At 44.6% G+C, this 24078-nt stretch overlaps 1 protein-coding gene across 9 annotated transcripts in view; it reads right to left on the reverse strand.

Moving 5' to 3' along the window:
- ZFAT (zinc finger and AT-hook domain containing) overlaps positions 1 to 24078 on the reverse strand; it is a 204693-nt gene that overhangs the window by 52151 nt on the left and 128464 nt on the right. The window contains exon 12 of one of the 9 annotated variants that reach the window (XR_011543240.1): positions 3886 to 4021. The exons of the other annotated variants lie outside the window; for them this stretch is intronic. The gene's annotated coding sequence lies outside the window, so the exon portion shown is untranslated. The remainder of the gene's footprint in view (positions 1 to 3885; positions 4022 to 24078) is intronic. 9 annotated transcript variants of the gene reach the window in all.

The following is a 24078-nucleotide window of genomic DNA, read 5'->3' on the forward strand; positions in this document are numbered from 1 at the left end:
TTATCCCCATTTTACAGATAAGGAAACTGAGGTGCAGAATGGCTAAAGGAATTTGCCCAAAGTTTCACAGTCTCCCAGCCTGACCACTTGGCCTGCACTGGATTTGGGGCCCTGGGCCTGGCCAGCAATAAAGACATGATGGCATTTCCCAGTCACCATTATTCCCCAAGCATCTATCTCCCCTGGGAGCTCCATCGGAAGGGGCACAGTCGGGTATTATTGTATTTCTTGGATAAAGGGCAGCCCAGATCTAACCTTTGACTTCACAAAGTGGGAAACATCATGGCAGGCTGGTAGAAATGTAGGCAGTTCCTGGAGTATGGCAATGAGACAGGGATTGATGGAAGTTGAGAAGATGATGCAGCCAGATCACAGTGGGATGTGCGCTCTATCAGGAAAGTAACTTTCGGCAAGTCTCTGGCAGGTGTCAAACAGGGGGGTGACAGAGCAACTTCACGTTTACATTTATCACTCTGCAAATTAACGCAGGTGGACTTGAAAAGAACAAGACGGGAGGCAGGGAACCAAGTGTCCAGTTGTTTCAGGGGTGTAGACAAGAAACATAGAGGGCCTAAAATGAGAGAGCAGAACAAAAAAAGTGGAAAAGGAAGAGAGGGTTAAAGAGAGATGGAGGAGGCAAAATCAGCCAGACCTGAAGACAGAGATGCTGTGTGAGAAGACAGAGATGGAGAGCCTTAAGGAGGACTACCAAGTCTCCAGCATGGGTGACACAGGGGGAAGGCATTCCGCCAGCTGTGAAGGAACTTCTATGGACAATGAGAGAGAGGGTGAGAGTACACAACTCTGCTCATCTAAGAGGGAACGTCCAGAAAAGTGAGTGGAGACATGAGTCGAAAACTCAGAGGAAAATTCTGGGCTATAGATACAGATGTGAGCACAGGCAACTAGCAGATGCTCTAAGACAGAACACACCATTGTATGAGAACGTGTGAAGTGGGAAGAGAAGCAGCATTTGAACAGCACCCTGAAGACAGACAGAAGAAGATGAGCCAATGAAGAAGGACAAGAAAGAATGACAGCAGGTAGAAGAATCAGGGCTCTCTGGAGGCACAGAATCTAGGGGAAAATGTGCTTCATGGAGGGAGGATGACAGAGTTGAGTGCACTAAGAAATCCAGTAAGATAAGGCCTAACAAGTGTCCACTGGACCTGGCCTTTGGGGAGGTGGGCACCAGTGGCCTTACTGAGAAGAGTTTCAGTAACACACTGACAACAAAAGCTGGGTCAAGGAGAGAAGACAAGGGGCAGGGGCTGAATTCTGGGTCACGTTTCAATGATGCAAATCATCAACCTTTTTGAAAAGGGGCATCAAAGGATCTTTCTGAAAAGGTACATTGAAGATCATCGATTTGAGTTGAAAGAAAAATTGCAATCGAATTTGTTGAGGCTGAAACTCCTTAAATTCTCAGACTTATGTCAAGAAAGCAGGTAAAACAAACCTTTTCACAACTTGAGGATTCACTGTTCTGCTTCTTCAAACAGAAAGGAAGAAAATAGAAGAGGACAGGAAGTCCTGTCTCATATGTGAAATTGGGGTCGGAAAACTTGATTAGAAGACATCTAATCACATTAAAGACAGGCTAATCCAATTTCCCATCGGCATCAAGAAAGGGACTTAGAGGAATGGTTTAAAACAGAGAGAAGCCGGTGATGAGGTAATACCCAAGGTCATGACATTGGTACCCAACACAAAGCACAGGATGGCTCTCCGGTAAAAGGAGAGGGTGCTCTGCTGGCTTCCACTCACAGCAGGCAGGACGCTCTCACAGGCAAGTGTCTGCAGTCTAGTTTGTCTAACCAAATACAGCATTACGGCCACGCAACTACCTCCAAAGGCTCAGAGACCAAAGGTGAGCCCGCCCCTTTGCCATGGGTCCTCCACTCTCTGCAGATGGGAAGGGGTAATGGCAAGAGAGATGGTTCTGGACGACTAGAGAGCTAAAAACTATGGCCACAAGTCACAATTCATAACCTTGGTTTAACAACCCAGTTGTTGAAGAGCTAGAGACAGAGACAGATAAAGTAGGAGAGAGACCACAAGGCTAACTGGTACCAGGTGAATTCGGATCCAAAATGCAGGAATAGGTTATATAATTGTTACAACCTATATTAAGTGGACTGGTACGAAATGACTTAGACACAGCTTGACAGAAGCCGGGCTATTAGAATGTGGACACATTTACAGGATAGAGAGACCTTCATGATGACATGATAGCATTTTTACATCCAGCACAGGTGAAAGAGTGGAGTCGAAAACCATGAATGAACCAGAAGCCGGCAGACGGTGTCCAGGTGTTGGGTGCACCACTAATCAGCTGAGCCACCCTGGCCAAGTCAGCAAAACTCCATTCCTTCTGATTCCATATCCATGAAATAGAGAAACAAACCTTCTCTGCCTAGCTGGTACAGTTCAAATGAGGCACCAAAAACACAGATTATGAGGGCGCTTTGAGAAGTATAAGATCCATCATGCCTCGGGGCTGTTGCCCTTATGCAGATAATTAGTACATTCACATTTGTTAACGTCGTCACCTGAGGCATCTCCCGGAGGGTGCCATCCCGATTTCCCCCTTCCCTCCTGGAGAAGCCTCCCTGTGTGTAGCCTGTGACCCTCCCAAGGAGCCTGGTCACAGAGGGAGGCATCCGGCCTGCAGGTCCCCACACCATAAGCTTTTTGTAAATGTTAACTGTTATTATCACTATGATCATTTTCAGAGTCAAAATGTTATAGTATAAAATAGCAGGAAAAAAAAATCAGAAAATTAACCATAAAAAGCAAACAGTAGCAGCAGGAGAAAACAATCTCCAAGGGATTTACAAAGAACAATAAAGTTTTAGATAAACAGACAAAGAAGAAATGCTGAGGAGAGGCTGCACTTTTATCTGTTAAGGCAAGGGCGCATGGGCAAGTGCACTGAAATCACTGCTTTCCTTAACTGTGATCACACAGCCAGAGACCCAGGTCCAAAGCAGGCAAAATGGAAGCCCCGTGAAAATAATGATGGGGCCGTAAAACCAACAGCGGACAAACTGCAGGAGGAAAATGATGAGGCCACAGAAAACCTTCTGAGAGGTGGGAGGGGCTCCTGACACTGGCCCTTGGCCGGAAGTGAAACCACCAGTGTCTCCAACACTGACTGAGGCTGAGCGAGTACCAATCGCAGGCAAGAGCTGGCACTGGGACTGCTGTAAGCCACCTACTCACAGAATGATGGCTGGGCTAGCGGGTCCCCAGGCACCAGCATCTACTAGCTATGGAGCCTCGGGCCCGGTCTTGAACTTCTGGTGTCTCAGTTTCCTCCTCAGAAATCAGGGGATAAGAAGACAGAGACAGCACGCAATTATTGGGAGCGGCAAAACAGATTATACAGATGAAAGTGCTACTAAGTGTTCAAAAATATTTGTCATGATCATCGTGCAGTAACACTACAGTATTAAGAGTTCCTGACTTTCTGTGGTCTCTTCCCACCCAACAAACTTCTCGGAAAAGAAACCAGGATGGCCTGCCTATACCCCAGGCTCTCCCAGGTGCACACTCCCTTGCTGGACTCTGTGCATCACGAAGTCAGAGATCATGGTCAGGTCCCCTGTCTCAGTGAGCTCTTCCCTCCCCCTCCCCCAGCACTCCTTCTATCTTTCAATTGATTCACTTTTTTCTACGGCATTTATTACCTTCTAACGTCACATATGATTTACCTCTTTATTCTGCTTATTGTCTAACTCCTTCTACGAGAATATAAATTTCTCCTTGTTGTGTTTTGATCACTGTGTACCACAGCACCGAGAACAGTGCCTGTGGGCAGTGGGCTCAGTACTAACTCAATTTAGTTCCCCTGCGCACACACCCTCCAGACCAGTTCTTTACATTGAAGGCTGTCAAGTCCAAGATTCCTGTAGGCTCCGGGGGAGATGGGAAGTAAATACACCAGGTGAGCAGAAGGCACTACTAGAGTTACTCATGCTTCATTTTTCTTCATAAATTCCCATGTTTTCCAGGATTTCTACAACAGAATGTATGTTTTAAGTACTAATTAGAAACATGTAAATGTTAAGTGAAATAGATTTAAAAAAACAAAAGCAAGAACTGGCCTCAGGCCCTGAGCTTGCCTTTTACCCTAGAGCATTCATTAGGAAGAAGACAGTCTGGCACAGAGGGTCCCATGGAATGTCTGTGGCTCGAGGCCTGAGCCTGGGGCCTTGTGTCCTGCAGAATCCTGCTCCTACCTGGAGCGCCAGATGGCCCACTCTGTTCTCCCGCCTCCTCGCTGACCCTTCTACAGTACTTTCCCAAGAATGATCTTTTAAGAATGTAAATTCGATCATGTCACGTCTTTGCTTGAATTGTCTGGTGGTTTCCTCTTGAACTTAAAAAAGAACTTGCAGCCACCTTGCGTGGCCTCTAAGGCCTGCCTGGCATGCGCCTGCCCACCTCTCTGATCATGTCCCTCTCCACGTTCACCCTCATTCACCAGTTCCAACCACAATGGACCCCTTCTCACTCCTCTCTGCCCAGACCACCTCGTCAGCAGATCTTCACGGGCAGCTCTGCCCTGGACCAAAGTCAAGCCCCCTTACTGGGCTTCTCACCAGGACAAGTGTCTACATCACTCCCATCCATAGATCTCCAGGTCTCCTGAGAACCTACGGGAGAGACAGATGTGTACAGAACCCTGCACGACCACCCTGCCACCTCCCTGTGACAAGGTCGCACACACAGGGGCTCCTCCACACCATTTCATGCCTCTGGTTTCTGCTCGCGCTGTCAGGCTGCTCCTTTTCCCATAAGAACACTCCCACCCCACCCTCCTCTCCTTGGCTAACCTCCAGGACATCTCATGCTCCTGTCCCTCTGCGGGTCCCCTACAGTGTTTTGCGAGGGTCTGTTTCTGCCCTCTGACATGGCTGCTCCCTTCTACTCAAGCTCCTTGGGTCAGGCTCTGTATCTCCTCCTCTCAATAATCTCAACAAAGAACCTCTTGATTCTAATACTGCACAAACCCAAACAAGAGGAGGATGTGGCTGTCTTAGTGAAACGTCATGCGACAGTGTCAATCATTCAAACTTGTCTGAACAAGCGGGCTGATCCAGTTGGATTCAACACTGACCCATTCATTGGAAGCAACGCCTCAAGCTCTAGATTCCCAAAGCATGAATCACAGGATTATCCTGTCTGAACACACTTACCCTCTGCACTTAAAACAACTCCTCCTCTTTGCTTTGAAAGAAGACAACACTAACACGCCTCACAGATTTGAGCCAAACTTGATGAGTTCAACATCTCCTTCATCCCCAAGGTACGAACAATGCCTATGCATTGTCTTGTAGTTCCTAAGCATACAAACGTCCACCAGACAAGCTATTCATTCTTCCACAGTGTTAGCTCACAGGCTACCCCCACCTTCACCTCCGAAACATTTTCTAACTCCAGGCAGATGTGAGATCTCCTTCCCACCTCCCCCCAGCACCTTGAAAAACCTGGTGGCACTAATCCTGTTGCAGTGCAGCTGTCATCTGCACGTCCATCCCCCCAGCTGCAAGTCCTGGGAGAGCACAGTCCACACCAGAGCTTGCTCATCTGAGCACACTTCCTTGGCAGCCAGCACGGCACCACCACAGGTGGACACCCTTCTCCACCGTGTGGCGAAACGACAAAGGGAGAACCACCTTCCTCTCTGGGTGAGTGACCTGCAGGAGGTTAGTCCAGCAACCCTCTCAACAACAAGAAAAACTAAAAATCTGGATAAGATGGGATTTTTTAAGGACATTAAATTTAAGAACTTAAAAAGCCATTATAAAGAGTGTGAGAAAAAGTCACAGAATGAGAGACTGCATTCACAACATGTAACCAAAACATCACCCACACCCAAATTACATAAAGAATTCCTGAAAACAAGTAAGAAAACAACAAAACCATCCAACAGAAAAGTGGGAAAATATTTGAACAGACGGTGTACTGAGAAAAAGGGGGTGAGGGGGAGAAAAAAAGAAATCCAAATGGCCTAAAAGTTTACGAAAAGGAGCTCAACCTCATTAACAATCATGAAAACAAAAATGAAACCACACAGAGAGGCCAGAGCCTGCCCACTAGGCTGGCGATTCTGAACGTCCACACCAGGATCTGGACCACAGGCTCCCGTGCTGCTGCTGCTGTGACCACGTGCAACAAGGCTGGGAAACAGCTGGCCATCACCTAGTGAAGCTGAAGATGTGCATGTCCCACAGCCCTGCAAGTCCCCTCTAGATGTGTCTACACTGGAGGATCTCAGGAACAAGCACACCAGGACACGTGTAGACAGTGCATAGGCAGCAGAGCTCACCGTGGCAAGAAAACAGAAACAACCCAATCGTCCACCTGAAATTGAATGGATGAATACATCCTGCCAGGGCCCCACAGCAGGGTCCTGCTGTGCACAGCGGAATACTGGACCACAAGGAACGGATGAAGGAGAGCTGTGCGCGAGAACACTCAGCAGACTTCCCAACGTAACGCTGAGCAAGAACCCAAGTTCAAAACAAACAAACATATGAAACAATATAAATTCCATCTATAAATCTCTATATAGATATAACTAACACAAAGTTCAAAAACATGAAACATTAAATTACTTCGTTTAAGGATGCATACATGGATGGTAAAACTACAAATACAAAAAAGCAGTTCTCAGAGAAGTCAGGATAGTGTCACCTCTGGGATAGAGAAGGGGATGATCGCAGGAAGGCCCCACAGGGGCATCTGATTTCTGTTAATAGTGCACTTCTGAGCGGTGCCTACATGAGTGTTTGTGTCACAATTATTCCTCATACCACGCATTCATGTGCATATGCAACATTCTGGATGCATATTCTATTTCACAATAAGAAAAGTAAAAAAAGAAATGGATGATCAAATGGGTAAATATGTGACATAAAAAACCCTCTTCACAAGGTTTTTTTTTTTTTTTAAAGATTTTATTTTTTTCCTTTTTCTCTCCAAAGCCCTCTGGTACATAGTTGTATATTCTTTGTTGTGGGTCCTTCTAGTTGTGGCATATGGGACGCCGCCTCAGCGTGGCTTGATGAGCAGTGCCGTGTCCGCACCCAGGATTCAAACCAACAAAACACTGGGCCGCCTGCAGCGGAGTGCGTGAACTTAACCACTCAGCCACGGGGCAGCCCCTTCACAAGGTTTTTGAGGATTACAGATAACTTACATAAAACGCCTAGGATGACACACAGGATGCAACAAGTGGTACCCATTATTAATATTAATAACTCTAACAACAAAAACACTCACGCCCTGACATGTAAAGCGATTTTTAGGTTCATTTTCTTTCATCTGTGTAATGAGAATTACGTTTGATACTAGAACGATGCTCTAACATATCTGCCATAATCCAAAATGCCCAAAAGGAAGACTGCAGTAGGACTGTCTCTCTACAGACCCGGTGACAGCTGGAGGAAATATTAACCATAACTCTGGCATCGCCAGACCTAAATCAAGTTATACGGGGGGAGAGACGGTCTCAGACTATGCAAGTGCTTCCCTGGGGCTTCGGTGGTGGCCCACCTATACGATTTACGACAGGGCCTCTGCCGCTGAGAAAACTCGACAGGAAGATGGAGATTTTTCATTAATGTCTGAGGCGGCTATCAATTCCCTAAAATGCAAGCCAGCACCAAGTCACCCCGAGAAGTGCGCAGCTGGACTAGGGGGAGGGCGGGTCCTGAAGGCTTGAGAACTTTCAGTTCAGGGAGCTCCTCCCTCACAGACTTCATGCAGTTACATCTGAGACAGGAGGGAATTTCATCTCATCAGAGCCTGGAAAGAACAGCATGAAGTGAGAGCTGCTTCTAACTGAGGTCTTTTGTTGTTAGTGCTGTCGAGTTGATTCTGACTCCTAGGACCCTGTGGACAGCAGAGCGGAACTGTGCCCGGTCTTTCTGCGCCATCCTCTCACCTTCCAGCGCGGCATCAGACATGCTCCGCTGCTCTTCAGAGGGTTTTCATGGCCCATTTTTTCAGAAGCGGGTGGCCAGGTCCTTCTTCCTGGTCTGTCTTAGTCTGGAAGCTCCGCTGCAACCCGTCCACCATGGGTGACCCTGCTGGAATTTGAAATCCCAGTGGCACAGCTTTCAGCATCACAGCAACATGCAGCCGCCACAGTCTGACAACTGACAGATGGGTGGTGTGGTTCCCTGACCAGGACGCAAACCCAGGCCCAGGTGCCGACAGCGTGAATCTTCACCACTAGACCACCAGGGCTGGCTGAGCTCCTACCTGGGTTTTATTTCTGGAGAAAAACAATCAGGACAGCGTCTTCCCCACCGTTTGCCGTGGAGAGCAATGCAGCCCAGGACGTTTCTCACAACCTTTGAGCAGCGGAGTTTTCTGGAGTCAGAGAGACCAGGGCTCTATCAGGGTTCTGCTGCTTAACGGCTGTGCGACTGTGTGCAAGTTTCCTCATTTTACAGCAAGGAGCAGTGATAATATAAACAGAGCGGCCTGCATGGAGGTGCTCATCAGAGTATGATCACTGACAGTTTGGGCATAGAAACTCAGGGCCAACTGCCTCGTTTAAAGGAAAAGAATGTATTCCTTTTGCCTGAACGCTTTGGGCTTTGAGAATTTCAGTGATGACATTTGGAGCAACAGAGGAAGACCAGATCAAGGAGGGAACCGGAATGCACTGGTGATGACGCGGGCGAGCCCTGAGTCTCTGCTACATGCCTCACACCCACCTTGGGAGGATATAGCAGTTCTCAACTTATAGATGGGGGTTCAGAGGCCCTGGCAGGTTAAGTGACTTGCTGAAGGTCAGACAGTCAGTCAGCAGCCAAACCAGGGTGTGAGCTAAGGCCTGTCTGACTCCAGAGCCCATGCACCACTCTCCTGGGCTGCTGGGTACACTGACCGAGGGCCCACTGCAAACAAGCACAGCTTCAGCAACAACTTTCCCTGCTGATGAATGACATGGGATGATTTCTACAACTTTCCCTACTATGTTTTCAGTTTTTCAAATGCCTTTGTGCTTCCAATCACAAGATCAACAAGATGGTACAGTTTTCACGGTAGTATTTCCAGCACATAAAGTTCTGGTGGCACAAACCACTCCCTTTTTTTCCCTTGGCTTCCCTTTTCCTGCCTTGGGAACCTGGCTCTGTGCTGCCTCCCATCTGGACGGCCCACGGAATTGCCTGCTACCACCGCCACCTCCAAAACCACAGGTCAGACTGAGTGCACAATGCCACCGTCCTGAAGATCCAACAGGCCTGCATTTCCATAGATTTCCAAAGCGCACACCAGGAAAAGATTATCCACGCTCCCACTGACAGGAATCTCTACCAAGAGGTTTCTTGAACATAATACGACAATGAAGCAAGTCTTTCTGCACCCAACAAAAGAAAAAAACACACTTTCAGATATTAAACCAGATCTTTGCTAAGAGAACAGCTCGTGACGGGCTACACTGAGCATCCCCATCACACAGGGCCCGACCCATGGCAGTGGGTCAACAGCATTGGATGGATCTAAAGAATCCTACAACCTTGGGACCATGCTGGGTTACCCTAGGACCGAGCATCACACTTCTAAAGCAATTCCATGTGCTCTGTCTCCTGTTAACCTCACTGCCCTGGCTACCACGAGGGCAGGGAAGCGCTGAGAGCTCAGGGCCACACAGCACAGCGGACTGAGAATGGAGTGAAGAACCAAGCAGGGCCCAGCAATGGAAGAGCTGCTGAACCTCCTGCCCTGGTGGCTACAAGCCTTCGAAGGAGCTCAGAGTCCCACCTCCACCTGGATGGCTTCCGTGATGAACCTATTACACTGAAGTTCTCTAGAATCTATTCACTTATTCATTCATTCTCAACAAATACTATATGCTGAGAATAGAACAAAAACCCAAACAATGCCTCCCAGAGCTTATATTCCAGTATAATAAACAAGTAAGTACATAATCTGCCAGATGTCGTCAAACATCATGAAAAAAGTGAAGCATCTGAACCAAGACCTGAAGGAGGTGAGGGAGCCGCATGGCCTCCTGACAGCAGCGCAGCACAAGGAGAGGGAGGAGCAGGTGTGAAGCCAAGCAAGGAGACAGCAGGTGACATGCTGTGTCTAAGGAACACACTGCAGAATTCTGCCTTATGCCACCCTCCATCCTCCAGCTGGGAGTCTATCTCGTCTCCCCAGGTAGACCGTGAGCTCCCTGAGTTCAGACACCATGCCCGGCACTTCTGTTGAGTTGCCCACTGTAGGGACTCACAAAACCAAACATGCAAAACCAAAAACCCTGATTGGTCGGCTGCTGGCTTAACCTCACTACTCAGTGGTAAGTGTGCCCATGAGAAACTTTTTTCCACTCAGAGAAATTTCATCAGACTGAAATTCTCAACTGCCAAGTCCCTTTACCCACACAGGGTCATCCAGCAAAACTCCGACCCTTTTGGAATGTTCTGGATGCTGACATGGGCTGGTAGACTGAAATGTCTCATAGATAAGCAGAGTACATCCCCACAGTCTGCCCTGAGACTCAGTTCAGCAAAGCCACCTGCAGCAAGAGAACGCTGGTCGTGTCAATCACCGAAGACTATCTGCCGCCCTGGACTGGGAAGCGAGCTCCTCCAAAAGAAAAATATGCACGCTCATAAGAAAAAGGACCGAGGCTGTAAATTATGAGACACACGGCAATGCTTATTAGGGAAACTGCTAAAGAGCGTTTGCATCTGGAATACCGGCTTCCTCACCTCTGTCTCCAGCCTGAGCTCAGTGGCAAATATGAACACACAGAAGCACATGGGGGGAACTGCCCCACACTGACATACACACAAAGAGCCCAAAGAAGCACAGACAGTCACAGGGGACAGGCAAGGGGAAAAAGAGACACAGAGGCAGAAGCAAAGAGACACATGCCAGAAAGGAGAAGCCTTGCATCCCAAGGAGCACCAGGGGCGAGCAGACTTCCATGGCCTCGTGCTCCTGATGGCCAGCCTTTAAAGAGGCTTGTACCAATGATTCCAAAATAATGCTACTGGCATGAATGAAACTATCACCCCCTTCTCTTGTCCCAGTGGCCACATATAATCCAGGCCGATTACGTACTCCATACTGTGGTCTCCAACCTGAACCTGCAGTCAAAGTGCACCATCTGTGCAGGAGAGAAGAATCTTGTGATTTTGGGGGCTGTATCTCTTCAGGATTTACAAGCCTGAGAGCACAAGGGTGGGACGTCGTTCCAAGGTCTGCCATGACAGGGACGAAACCAAGCCTAGGGCTAAGGATCCAGAGAGAAAAAGCCAGGTCTTCATATCATTCAACAAGCACAAAGTCATCTCTGTTGTGAAATAAGGCCAGAGATAAATTAAACAATTTAAAGGGAAAAATGTTTTAAAACCGTGGGGTACCACAAGTTCAAAAATGGCTTGCGTTGAGGCAATTATCTCATCACCATAAATAACAGTAAATCAATCCTCACTAATTGCTTTTCAGGCAAGAGCTTAGAAGGCTCCTCAGTGTTCTCTGATTATTGACTTTTTGTAATCGCTTGTGCTGTCAAAGATGGAATATTCCCAGAGAATATACCACACACTATTAGACAGACAGGATTTTAATTTAACATAAGACAATCCAATTTCCTCTTTTTTTCCAAAGTGCTTTAAACATCTAAAATATGAGGAAGCTGAAGATGGCATGAGAGGTTTTCAGCAGAGACATTTCAGTTCAAAACAATTTCACAGCTGACCCCCTCTGACCCCCACCTTCCCCACCCCATCACGGCCCTTATTCCTCCTCACACACGTGCTCACAGGAAAAATGAAAATGTGTACAATCTCAGGTTCTTCACTTCTACACAAAGTCAGAACTGAAAAACAAAACAAACACCACAACTGAAACCCTATACTTCTCTTACCCTCTTGGCCCCGCAGTTTGGTAATTTCCACTGAACTTGGAAAATGTTCCGGCTGCTAAGTTTACACTCAGTCAGCATGTTGCTTAAAGATTTTGCTTGAGTTTTGATAGCTAAACATATAACTGCAGCCTTATTTAACCAAGACAGTGAGGAGCCAAAAGGACAAAGGGCAAAAACGTCCCTCTGCTTGGCTTGAGAAAGTGTCATAGACAGAGAGTAGCTTTGTCTACAAAGAGACAAGGATCAAAGGCCCAGCTCCACCATTAACTAACTGCGTTCCTCTTGAGTATGTTACTTACATGGACTTTGGGCCTCAGTCTCCTCATCTGTAAAATGGGAATATCAATGACTAATTATAGGGTTTTTGAGGGCAAAAATAAGGTAACATCTGTAAAACATCTGCTGTAATGCCTAACACATGACTGTTATAAAAGGGACCTGTCCACTTGTCTTCTTTATTCCAATGCTAAATATTTAACAAAACATTCGCTCTTGTGGAGGGAGTTTCTGATGGAAAGATGGAAGCATCTCCTGGCTAGGAGGTGAAGTTAGAGCAGAAAGAAAGCTACAGGGCCGTGAGCGATGCCAGATGGCTCAGCATTCTGAGAGCTCCTGAGAATCTCAGGCTGAGGATTCACTTCAGCCGTTTGCAAACATGTGGTTCCAAACATTCTGCTTCTCTGAGATCATTTCCGTACTTTCACTCCCTTGCTCACTATGTTTAGACCGACAATTAAGAGTAAATTACTTACACAGCCACATCCTGGCTGACCTCATCCAAACACATCCAGTTTAGCATCTAAGCCCCTTAGGCATCCTGTGAGCTCAGCTGCCTGGAGCCTTCTGCGTTTGTCACTCCTTTCAGCTTCACGTGGACACATTACGAACGCCTGTGGGACCCATTTCATTACCAGGAATGCGATGAGGGATCACACTAACTCCCCTTGATTTGTGGATATCAGTCAACCAGAGAAATTTCTGGTTGCTATAGGTTTTAAAAGCCATAGGTTTTACATGATAGGTTATTATTATATTAACCCAATTAAAACATGGCTTTGAAAAAATGACAGAGTTGGAATGATTAGCTAGCTAGTCTTCTGGGTACCCACAGCACTTAGTACATAACTTTCCTGTAACAGTTAACACACTTGCCCTTACTTTTTATGCTCATAAGGCTCTCCCCAGACTCGTGGACTTGGCAGACAGAGCCCTGGCTTTCTCCCAGCATCTCCTGCCCCAGCACAGTGCCTGGCACACAGTGGGTGCACAGAAAAGATACGCTGAAGGAATGAGTAAACATTGCGTGTTTTGCATCAAAAGTTCAGATGAAAATTTAGTTCTTTATTTATACTTATGCTGTTTCTTAAAATTCTAAATGTTAAATTGTAGTACCACCTACTCCATATGGAATACTTAGGAAAAGTTCGTCAATGATGGAAATCTCCCTTACTTCTCAATAGTTTTGTGAAAATACTTTAGTTATGCACATTTTAATTTGACAACAGGCCATACATTCTTCGGGCTTCATGATACAAATTTCTGAGATTTGATTGGTTCTAGATACATATGAAACATAAATTTAACAATGTCTTTTCAATATGACACACTGGCTGGTGTCCCTTTGGAAAGAACATACTCATCTACATCTAAAAGGTTTGTGGCTGCAAGAGAGAAGGCCAGCCCTCACCTGCTGGAAGCCAGGGCAGAGAAATGATCAGAGCCATCTGTCAAACAAGCCCCGGCCTTGTTTCAGAAATGAAGAAAGCTAAAGCGAGAAGGAAGGGTCAGCCTTAAGTCACACTGAACAGCTCCAAAATGCACAGATATTGAAAACTGCTGACTTCAGACTGATTTTTATTTTTTTTTGCAGACTTGCACATTCATATACCAAATTTTTGGCTTGCTTTCCAAAAGTCAGGAACCTCTTGGTGCACTTGGAGCCTCACAGAGCAAAGCCCCAAAGTGCCAACTCCCAATAGCATCAGGGCCTTGTGACAAGTTTCAGTGCAATGCAAAGAACAGGGGAGAAGTGTGACGAGGAGAATGACCCGGGAAGTGCAGGGGGATCGGACTGTGACGCAGGGCAGGCCCAGCATGCTGGCGGCACTGCTCAGGAGACACAGTCCCTCTGTTAGAAGAAGGCGAATTTATGAAGAACTCTATGGAAACATATCCAGTAAAAGGTCCTGTGTGTTAAGTGACGTATTTATATGGTCAGCACATTTTAAAGGAATGCACCAAATCAGTGGAATTAGGTCACTAGGACTCTGTGAGCAAACAGAACGTGTCTCAGGCACTAGAAATCTTAAACAAAGGCGTGATAGAGAGGATGTCACAATCTGGAGATGAAAACAGAATGGAAGAAACCGGGATGGATTTTGTACAGAACTAACATTTGAGAGCAACGCGCCGAACACTCTTGCAAGCACACACTTACTACTCCCCATCTTCATAGTAACGAGAGGTGCTGCTTTACGCCCATGTCACAGAGAAGCTGCAGAGCCTGGGTGCCTTGCCCAAGGCCACACAGGTGGTAAGTGGCAAGGCTGGATTCTAAGATAGTCTGATCACAGAGCCACGATATATAATGTCAAAAGAGGAAGGGCTGGCACCATAAGATAAAGGGCTTCACCAGAGCTGCACGCTGCTCTTGCTCCCACCAACACACTCCCGAGGGGTGAATCTCCAAGGTCCTCCCCCGACCCGGGAGTAATTCTGCATGGTGAAAACCCCCACACAAGAGCTGGCAGAGTTCCTGGTGACTCTGAATACACTTAGATTACTCATGATAGCAGCCATCTTCTGCCTCAGTCACCCTCCGTGCTCTTTACTTCCAGCCAAAATTTCTGCTGTCCAGAGCAAGTGGGAGAGGGAGACAACAGTGAGCATCACAGGGCACCACTTTGTGCAGGCGCTGTGTTAGGCACTGGCAGAATCACATGGGTGGGGCATTTCTGCTTCCACTTAGGATGTGGAAAACCACAAGGGGCCATTGGTCCCACACCAACAACATGACACATTGTTTTCTTAAATCCATCAGACTGCCAAGGGCACAAAGAAACTTAGGTGAAGCAAATTCCAGAAAGAGACAAGCAATGCCTAGGAGAAAAGAGACCAGTGGCTGCCTTCGTCCCTGGCAGAATGACCTATCAACCTTGCCCTGTGAAATGGGGACTTCACCAAGTGCAAGAGGGCAGGGCTGAAGGCTGGGGGGCCAGGACAGGAGAGGAGAGAGAAATTCCACCCCAGCACCCCGGCACTGGGTCTTCATGGCACCCGAGATAGCAAAGACCCCCAGGCCAGAGCAGAAGAGGGGAGAGGAAGTCCTCTACTACCCTTATGAAGTGCACAGAGCCTTCACCATGTGCTGTGGGCTCTCCTGAGGCTGGGCTGGCCAGGGCAGAGAGAGAAGAGAGCCCTCCCAACGAGCAGAAATCTGGAGGGAAACAGGACCGTTCAGCAACCTGAAAAGCTGACGGCTAGCCTGTAAATCCAACAGAGAGCCTGCGTGGTTTAGAAAGCCAGCGGCTGGGCTGTGAAACACAAAGCAATTTCTGGAGTCTCCCTGTGCTCAGATGTCCAGCCTTGCTGAAAGGGAAGTCCTTACCGTGTCCTCAAAACATTTAAAGACAGTGGAGAACCGACTCTAGAGCCACAACAGAGCCCAGATCCACCTCGACTACAGCTTAGATTTATCCATTGATGTGTTGGGGGAACACAAGCCCAGCCCAGGCTCAATGATTTTCTGGGAGGGCTCACAGGACTCAGGATGCAGTCATACTCATGGCTATAATTTCCTAGAGCAAAAGAACACAAAGCAAAATCAGCCAAGGGAAAAGCCACATGGGGTAAAGTCCAGGGGAAACCAGGGACAAGCCTCCAAGGGTCCTCCCCCAGTGGAGTCACACAGGACATGCTGAATTCCCCCAGTGACAAACTGTGACAACAGGTGTCAAATGGTACCAGTCTCATTAGAGGCTCTGTGCCCAGGGCTTTTACTGGGAGCTAATCACAAAGGCACTGCCTGCCTAGCACATATCAACACTCCAGACTCCCAGAGGGAAGCACATGTTCAGCATTAACCACACTGTTTGTTTAGGCACAGTAAACTCCGCTTATCAATGAGGGCGGTGAGAAGTCTTCTGATGCTCAGGTTCCCAGATGTCAGCCAAGGGCCAAGCTTGCAAGCATGCCTTTGAAAGGTCAGCAGTCAGGCCTGCCATGTTAGCTATTTTCTGTACAGTCCCCCACACTAACCGCCTGATACAAAAAGAGGCATTCACTTTCCCATGGCCAATTATTATTCACCTCTCTACTATTCTTTCACACATATCATCAAGCATTCAACTGAAAATTATGAGACATGCAAAGAAGAAAATGTGACCCTAAATCAAAAAAAAGAAGTCAACAGAAACTGATGCCTAGGTAGCTCAGATGTTGAAATTATGGGACAGCAACATTTAAATAACGGTGATAAATACGTTAAAGCCTCTCATGGAAAACATGTGTGAACAGACGATAAATTTTAGCAGAGAAATAAAAACTATAAAAAAGAATCAAATGGAAATGCTAGAAATAAAAAATCAGAAATGAATAATTCATTTGAGTATTTAAATAGCAGATCTGACATATCAGAAAAAAGATAAGTAAACCTGAAGAAAGACCAACAGAAATCATATAAACTGAAATGCAAAGAGAATTAGAGAGAAAGAGATCACCAGAATGCTGTGAGATATCAAACAGCTTAATATATAGGTATTATAGTTCTAGACGAAAAGGAGAGAAAAAATAGAGAAGTAATATTTAAAGAGATAAAGGCTGAAAATGGTCCAGAACTGATGACAGATATCAACCCACAGATCCAAAAGCTGAGCAAGCCCCAAGCAAGGTAACACTAGGAAACCACACCTAGACTTATTTATATTAATACGATGAAAACCAAAGAAAGAGAGAAAAATCATAAAACCAGACAGACAGAAAAGAACCATTTTATGTAGGGGGAAATGGTAAGGATAAAAAATAATGAAGCACAAAAAGTAATGGAACAACATCTTCAGAGTGATGCCACCGTAGTAATCTACAGTCATCAAAATATTCTTCAAAAGTGAAGACAAAGTAAAGAATTTCCCAACAGGCAAAAGCTGAGATAATTCCATTCTAGCAAACTGGCATATAAAAAAATGCTAAAAAGTTCTCCAAACTAAAGGAAAATTTATCAGAGGGAAACCCAGGCCTGCAAGAAAAAAATAAAGAATACCAGAAAGGTTAAATATACAAGTTAATAGAAAACACTTCTTTAAAACTATATTTTAAACATCTTTAAAATATTGACTATTTAAAGCAAGAAATAATAACACTGTATTGAGGAGTTTACAACGTAAGTGGAAGAAATATATATAACAATGAGAACAAAGGGGAGGAGGAGAATAATGTGAACTACAGTGTTTCACGGTTCTTACATTGTTGATGAAAAAGTACATTTGATGCTAGCCAGAATGTGTTAAAACACAAATATATAATGTAATGTCTACAGCAACCACTAAAAAGAAAAAAAAAGGTATAGTTAAAAAATCAACAAATCCCAGTTGAGGGATATGCTATAAAATACCTGAGCAGAACTCCTCATAACTGCCAAGGTCATCAAAAATAGAGAATGTCTGAGAAACTGTCATATCCAACAGGACACTAAAAAGACATCATGACTAAACGTAACGTGGCATCCTAATGAGGTCCTGGAACAGAAAAAGGATATTAGGTAAAATCTAAGGAAATCCTAATAAAATATGAACTTTGGTTAATAATAATGTATTAGTATTGGTTCATTAGTTGTAGCAAATGTACCACACAAATGTTAGATGGTAACAACGGGAAAAACTGGGTGTGGGGTGTATGGAAACTCTCCGTATTACCATCACAATTTTTCTGTAACTCTACGAATGTTCTAAAATGAAAAAAAATTTATCTGAAAAACAAAATTTCTACTCAGAAGGGAAAAAGTCAATAGAGGAGATAAAATGGAATACTAAAAAATATTGGATTGACTCAAAAGAAGTCAAAAAATAAGAGGAGCAAAGAACTGACATGACAGATAGGAAATAAATACAAAGATGGTACTTTTCAAATGAGACATGTCAAGATTACATTAAATGTAAATGGACTAAGCATTCCAATTAAAGGACAGTGATCATGAGACCTGTTACACACACATGCACAGGCACAAACAACATCCAGCTATACGCTATTTACAGGAACACATTTTAAATATAAAGACTCAGGACCTTTCCTTCACTGAGTTCAAAACCCACTGCAGTGGCTAGCAGATTATGGTCCATGGAGCATCAGAACCACATGGAAGTGTGTTGGAGTCAAGAATGCTAGGCCTGTCTCCAGGCTTACTGAAAGCATCTCCTGGGTTTAGGAACCCATTATCTGCACATTTATCAAGCTCTCAAGGAGGTTCTGAGATTGACTAAAGTTGGAGAAGAACTAATCTGGTGGTAAGGGTGGTAAGAGGTCAGAAGTTCTCCCATTAAGAAGAAGGCCTCACTGGGGCTGGCTCCACGGCCAAGTGGTTATTGTTCAGCACACTCCACTTTGGTGGCCTGGGTTCACGGGTTCAGATCCCGGGTGTGGACCTACTCCACTCATCAGCTATGCCGTGGAGTCATCCCACATAAAAATAGAGGAAGATTGGCACAGAAGTTAGCTCAGGGACAATCTTCCTCAAGTGAAAAAAAAGAAGAACAAGAAGAAAGCCTCCTAGCTCTCTTTAATGAGAGACCAAGCCTGAGCTCCTCCCAGAACCTCCTCCCTGGGGCTGGCCTGCACAGGGCTGACGGTCCAAGTCTGCCCCAAGCTATGGGGACACATTCCTTCTGGTCTGCTCCCTCAAATCAACCCCTCCTTCTAAAAGTAGCCCTTGAAATAATGATATCATTGTTCTCATTTTCCAAATAAGGAGACAGCTCAAAAGGCCAAGGATCAAAATCCCCAGCGGTTACTTAGTAACGAGAGGCATCAAGATTTTGTCCCTTATCTTCCTAACTCCAATGCCATAAACAACAACAACAAAGCAAAATAACATCAACATCTAAAGATATATAAAAGAAAACAAAACGCCTGGAAAATACTTAGAATGAGTGACTTGTGAACATAAATTTAATCTCATTAAAAAGAAAATAAACCATGACCAGCTGATTTATAATCCTTCCTTTGGTTCTTTTAGGAAGTGGAGTCATTTTTAAGAGGCAGGAGGAACAAAGAACCAACATTTTTTGATCATCTACCTTGTTCCATACTCACGACTCATACAATAGTATTTCTCTGAATATGTTCGACACCAGAAGGCAGATATTACCCCCAGCATTTTACAGACAATAAAATCATACAAAGAAGTCAAATAGCACAGCCTGCAAGGGGCACAGCCAGAATTTGAGCCTGAGTCTGTCTGCTTCTAAATCCTGTGCTTTTCCACGAGACCTCATCGTTCTCAGGGATTTTCAAGTGAGATTCACAGAATCTCAATGAACCTTCAAAAGGCAATTTGTCGCCACCTTCACGGGGCGATGTGACAGATCACAAACATGTTCACACCTGCTTTGACAGTGGGTAGTTTCTAATAAAATATCATTTTTATTCACAGTTTTGCTTTTGACTTAAATTTACTGAACAGGTAAAATGTTCAGTTCACCTCGTTCAAAATTTACTTAGAGGGAAAAGTTTCACTCACAGCCCTGACCTCCCACCTACCCCGTTCCAACCCTGCCACTCACCAGTAATGTTGCTTTGTGTATTTGGCGTATATGCTTCCAGAGGCTTCAAAGCAAACACAAGTAAATGCAAATATATCTCTGCCCTTTCACATACCGAAGGCAGCGTGGTGCATTCTGTTCTGAATCTTATGTTTGCACTTCATTACGCATCTTAGATGTCCTTCCAAACAAGTAAACAGAGAACTCCCTTACTCTTTTCAGCCACACAGCATTCTGTGGTTTGGATGCCCCGTTGTTTATTTAACCCCTTCTCTATCCATGAACATTTCGGTTGTTTCCAATGAATAACCCTGCACAGTCACCATTTAGTACATATGCAAGTGTATCTGTAGGATAAATTCTTACAAGAGGCATTGCTGAGGCAAACAACATGCATTTGCATTTATGAGAGATCCTGCCAACCTGACCTCCACAGGGGTGTTAACCATTTACGCTCCCAGTGACGATGTTTGAGACTGGCTCTTCACCACAGCTTCACCAATGGAATGCGCTATCAAACTTCTGAGTGTTTACTAATCTGATAAACAAAAAATGGCATTTTATTGTGGTCTTACTTGATTTTTATTATTATTGAGGTTAGGCATCCTATCATATACCCAAGAGCTATTCTCTTCCCTGTGACCTGTTCTCTTTATATCCTTTGCCTGTTTTTCAATTGGGCTACTGGTAGCAACTTATTTTTAATATGAGATCATCGTTTCTAAAAATAAGACAAATAAAAAGCCAACATCATATGAATTCTGGCTATTCAATCCATGTTTTTTTCCTTGGATTTTGAAAAATACTATCTTAAAGTACCATTCTCAGGCTTTGATATCTAACAAGCACTCTAAGAGAAATCTAGAAAAGTTTCCTAGAATGAATGAGTGAATCAGTCACGTTAGCAAGCAACCTGGGGAGGGAGGCAGAATGGCCCCAAATCACCAAAATGGTAGATCTGTAGAACCATTTTTATATGGGGTCATGATGCAAGCTCTGACTCTTATCTATTTCTCTCTCCTCTCCTCCCCTACCCTCCTCATGACGGGAAAGAAAATAGCACAACTCCATTTTTCAGAATCAGGAATTACAATCTTGTTTCACAGGTTGTACGAATCCCAGTGAAATGAACATACGACTTTCAAACAGTATGTAATGATATACATAAGGCTAGCAAAAAGAAGTGCCCTCTTTAAATAAACGTCCATTTCAAATGAAAAGATAAAACTTTATTTAAAAATAAAGTTACTCAAGGGGCTGGCCCCGTGGCCGAGTGGTTAAGTTCGCGCGCTCCGCTGCAGGCGGTCCAGTGTTTCGTTGGTTCGAATCCTGGGCGCGGACATGGCACTGCTCATCAAACCACGCTGAGGCAGCGTCCCATATGCCACAACTAGAAGGACCCACAACGAAGAATATACAACTATGTACCAGAGGGCTTTGGGGAGAAAAAGGAAAAAAATAAAATCTTTAAAAAAATAAATAAATAAATAAAGTTACTCAAGAGAATGAAGAGACAAGCTACAGAGATGAGGAGAAAACATTTGCAAAAGACATTATCTGACAAAGGACTGTTATCCAAAATACACAAGGAACTCTTAAAACTCAACAATAAGAAAATGAACAACTCAAGTGAAAAATGAGCAAAAGATGTGAGCAGACATCTAACCAAAGACGATACATAGACGACAAGCAAGCATATGAAAAGATGCTCCACAGCATATGTCAGTAGGGAAATGCAAGTTAAAGCAACGAGATGCCGCTACACACCTATTAGAGTGGCCCAAATCCAGAACACTGATGACACCAAAAGCTGGAGAGGACATGGAGCAACAGGAACTCCCATTCATTGCTGGTGGGGATGCAGAACGGTACAGCCACTTTGGAAGACAGGTTGGCAGCTTCTCACAAAACTAAACATACTTTTATCATAGGATCAGCAATTGTGCTCCTTAGTATTTACATAAAGGAGTTGAAAATATGTTCCCACAAAAACCTGCACACAGATGTTCATAACAGCTTTATTCATAATTGCCAAAACTTGGAAGCAACTAAGATGTCCTTCAGTAGGTGATGGATAAATAAACCGTGGTTCATCCAGACACTGGAATATTATTCAGTGTTAAAAAGAAATGGGCCATCAGGCCATAAAAAGACATGGAGGAAGCTTAGATGCACATCATTAAGTGGAAGAAGCCAACCTAAAAAGGCCACATACTGCATGATTCCAACTATATAACATTCTGAGAAAGGCACAACTATGGAGACAGGAAAGAGATAAGTGGTTGCCAGGGGTTGAGGGGAGGGAGGGATAAACAGGTGGAACACAGAACATTTTTAGGGCAGTGAAACCACTCTGGACGATGCTCTAATGATGGAAACACGTCATTATAGGTTTGTCAAAGCCCACAGAATGTTCACCACCAGAAGTGAACCCTAATGTAAACTCTGGGCTTTGGGTGATTATGATGTTCAACTTGGGTTCATTAATTGTAACAAATGTACCATGCTGGTGGGGATGCTCAAAATGGGGCAGGCTGTATACGCGGGGGCTGGGCCAGGAGGTATATGGGAACTCTCTGCACTTTCCTCTCAATATTACTACGAAACTAAAACTACTTTAAGAAAGCTTATTAATTCAAAATAAAGAGAGAGAAGACTGGTAAAATCCAAATAAGGTCTGCAGTTTGGTTAATAATGTACCAAAGTCAATTTCCTAGTTTTGAAAACATTCTATGGTTAAAGAAGACTATCACGGGGGGACAGTGGTGATAGGTACACAGGAACTCAGCGAGACTTTTGTAAGTCTAAAATTATTTCAGAACAAAAATTTAAAAAAATAAAATACAGCCACTTTTTATTAACAGGCAAGGAGATTGCCACTGAATCAACGAGCCCTAAAATTGAGAACATTTCTATCGACAGAGTGATGGGGCCGTATGAGCCTAACAGACAAGACTCCACGAGGCGATTCTGCCTATTGATTACACTGCCTTACAGAACGGCGTGTGGGCTGGTTTATTTGTAAGAAAGCAAAGAGTTGAACAGCTAGACTGAGGGAACAAGCCTCTTTTTGTTTAGAGACTCCTGCTCGGCAGCAGTTCCCCTTGTCCAAGCACCTCCTCGGGTACGTCTTTAAGACTGACAGTGTCAGTTCCACCCTAGGGAATGTGTTTTAATTTCAGCTGCAAGAAGTGCATACAAGACATTCATTTTTCTGAATTCTCAGTGGCTTGATGGGCTTTACCTAGCGGTTTATAATCTCTTAGATTTTAAGGATGACACAAAAAAGCTTTTGGCCTGAAGATGTCCATTGTAGGGTTACTTTTAACAGCAAAAACTCAGAATGATCAAACTACTCAATTTTGAGGGGATTGGTTAACTAAACTATGATGCTCATCCTTAAGCAGCCATTAAGAGTAGTTAAGAAATTGGGGCTGGCCTGGTGGTGTAGTAGGTAAGTTTGCACGCTCTGATTCAGGGGTCCAGGGTTAGTGGGTTTGGATCCCGGGCATGGACCTACACACTGCTCATCAAGCCATGCTGTGGTTGTGTCTCATATACAAAATAGAGGAAGATTGGCACAGATGTTAGCTCAGGGACCATCTTCCTCACCAAAAAAAAAAAAAAAAGAGAGAGAGAGAGTAGTTAATAAATATATTTTCACAAAATGGGAAAATGACTATGAAATGATGATAAATAAAAAAGACAACACTTATAATGCCTAAAGCATGCAGGCTCCCCAGCCCTGCCTTAGACTGGGAGGTTACTCTCACTCAGAAGTGAAGTATTCTTAGTAAACCATTTAGCCACTCGTCGAACCACATGCTCCAACAGAGCTCTATCAGTGGTGAAGCTGATGTTTTAATCACCATCAAAAAATGCTCTTTTACAGTATGACCTGGATCATGTCTAAAAAAACAATATATCCAAAAATTGTACGAGAAAAGGGACCGAAAAGCATTTTCCAAATCTTTAGTGAACTCATATTAACTTTATTTTTAAAATAAATATATAAATAAAAACATGTAATTTAAAAAGGCAATGCAGGCATCCGCCCTTATTGCCGTGTTAACTGACACAAATTATATGCTGTAAATTACAGATCTAGATCTGGAAAAGTAAACTGGTTTCATCTTGCAAGCAAACTGCAACAGATTAGTGGTGTCTGCCCGAAGATTCTGAGGGCTCATCCAGGATCAGTGAAACAGAGAGGATCAATTTCTTGATAACGTCTGCTGTTGGTAGAAAAAGAGAGTGTGGGGGCAGGCATACCATGTATTTTCTGATTTGGATGAAAATTTTCTACCACAGAGCAGAGATAAAAGGAAGAAAAAAGAGTGCAGGCGTAGGCAGAATAATGCCCCCGCTGCCCTGCCAAGATGTCCATGTCCTGATCCCTGGAGCCTTACATGGCAAAAA

This window comes from Equus przewalskii, chromosome 8 (assembly GCF_037783145.1).
Source record: "Equus przewalskii isolate Varuska chromosome 8, EquPr2, whole genome shotgun sequence".
NCBI classification, from domain to species: domain Eukaryota; kingdom Metazoa; phylum Chordata; class Mammalia; order Perissodactyla; family Equidae; genus Equus; species Equus przewalskii.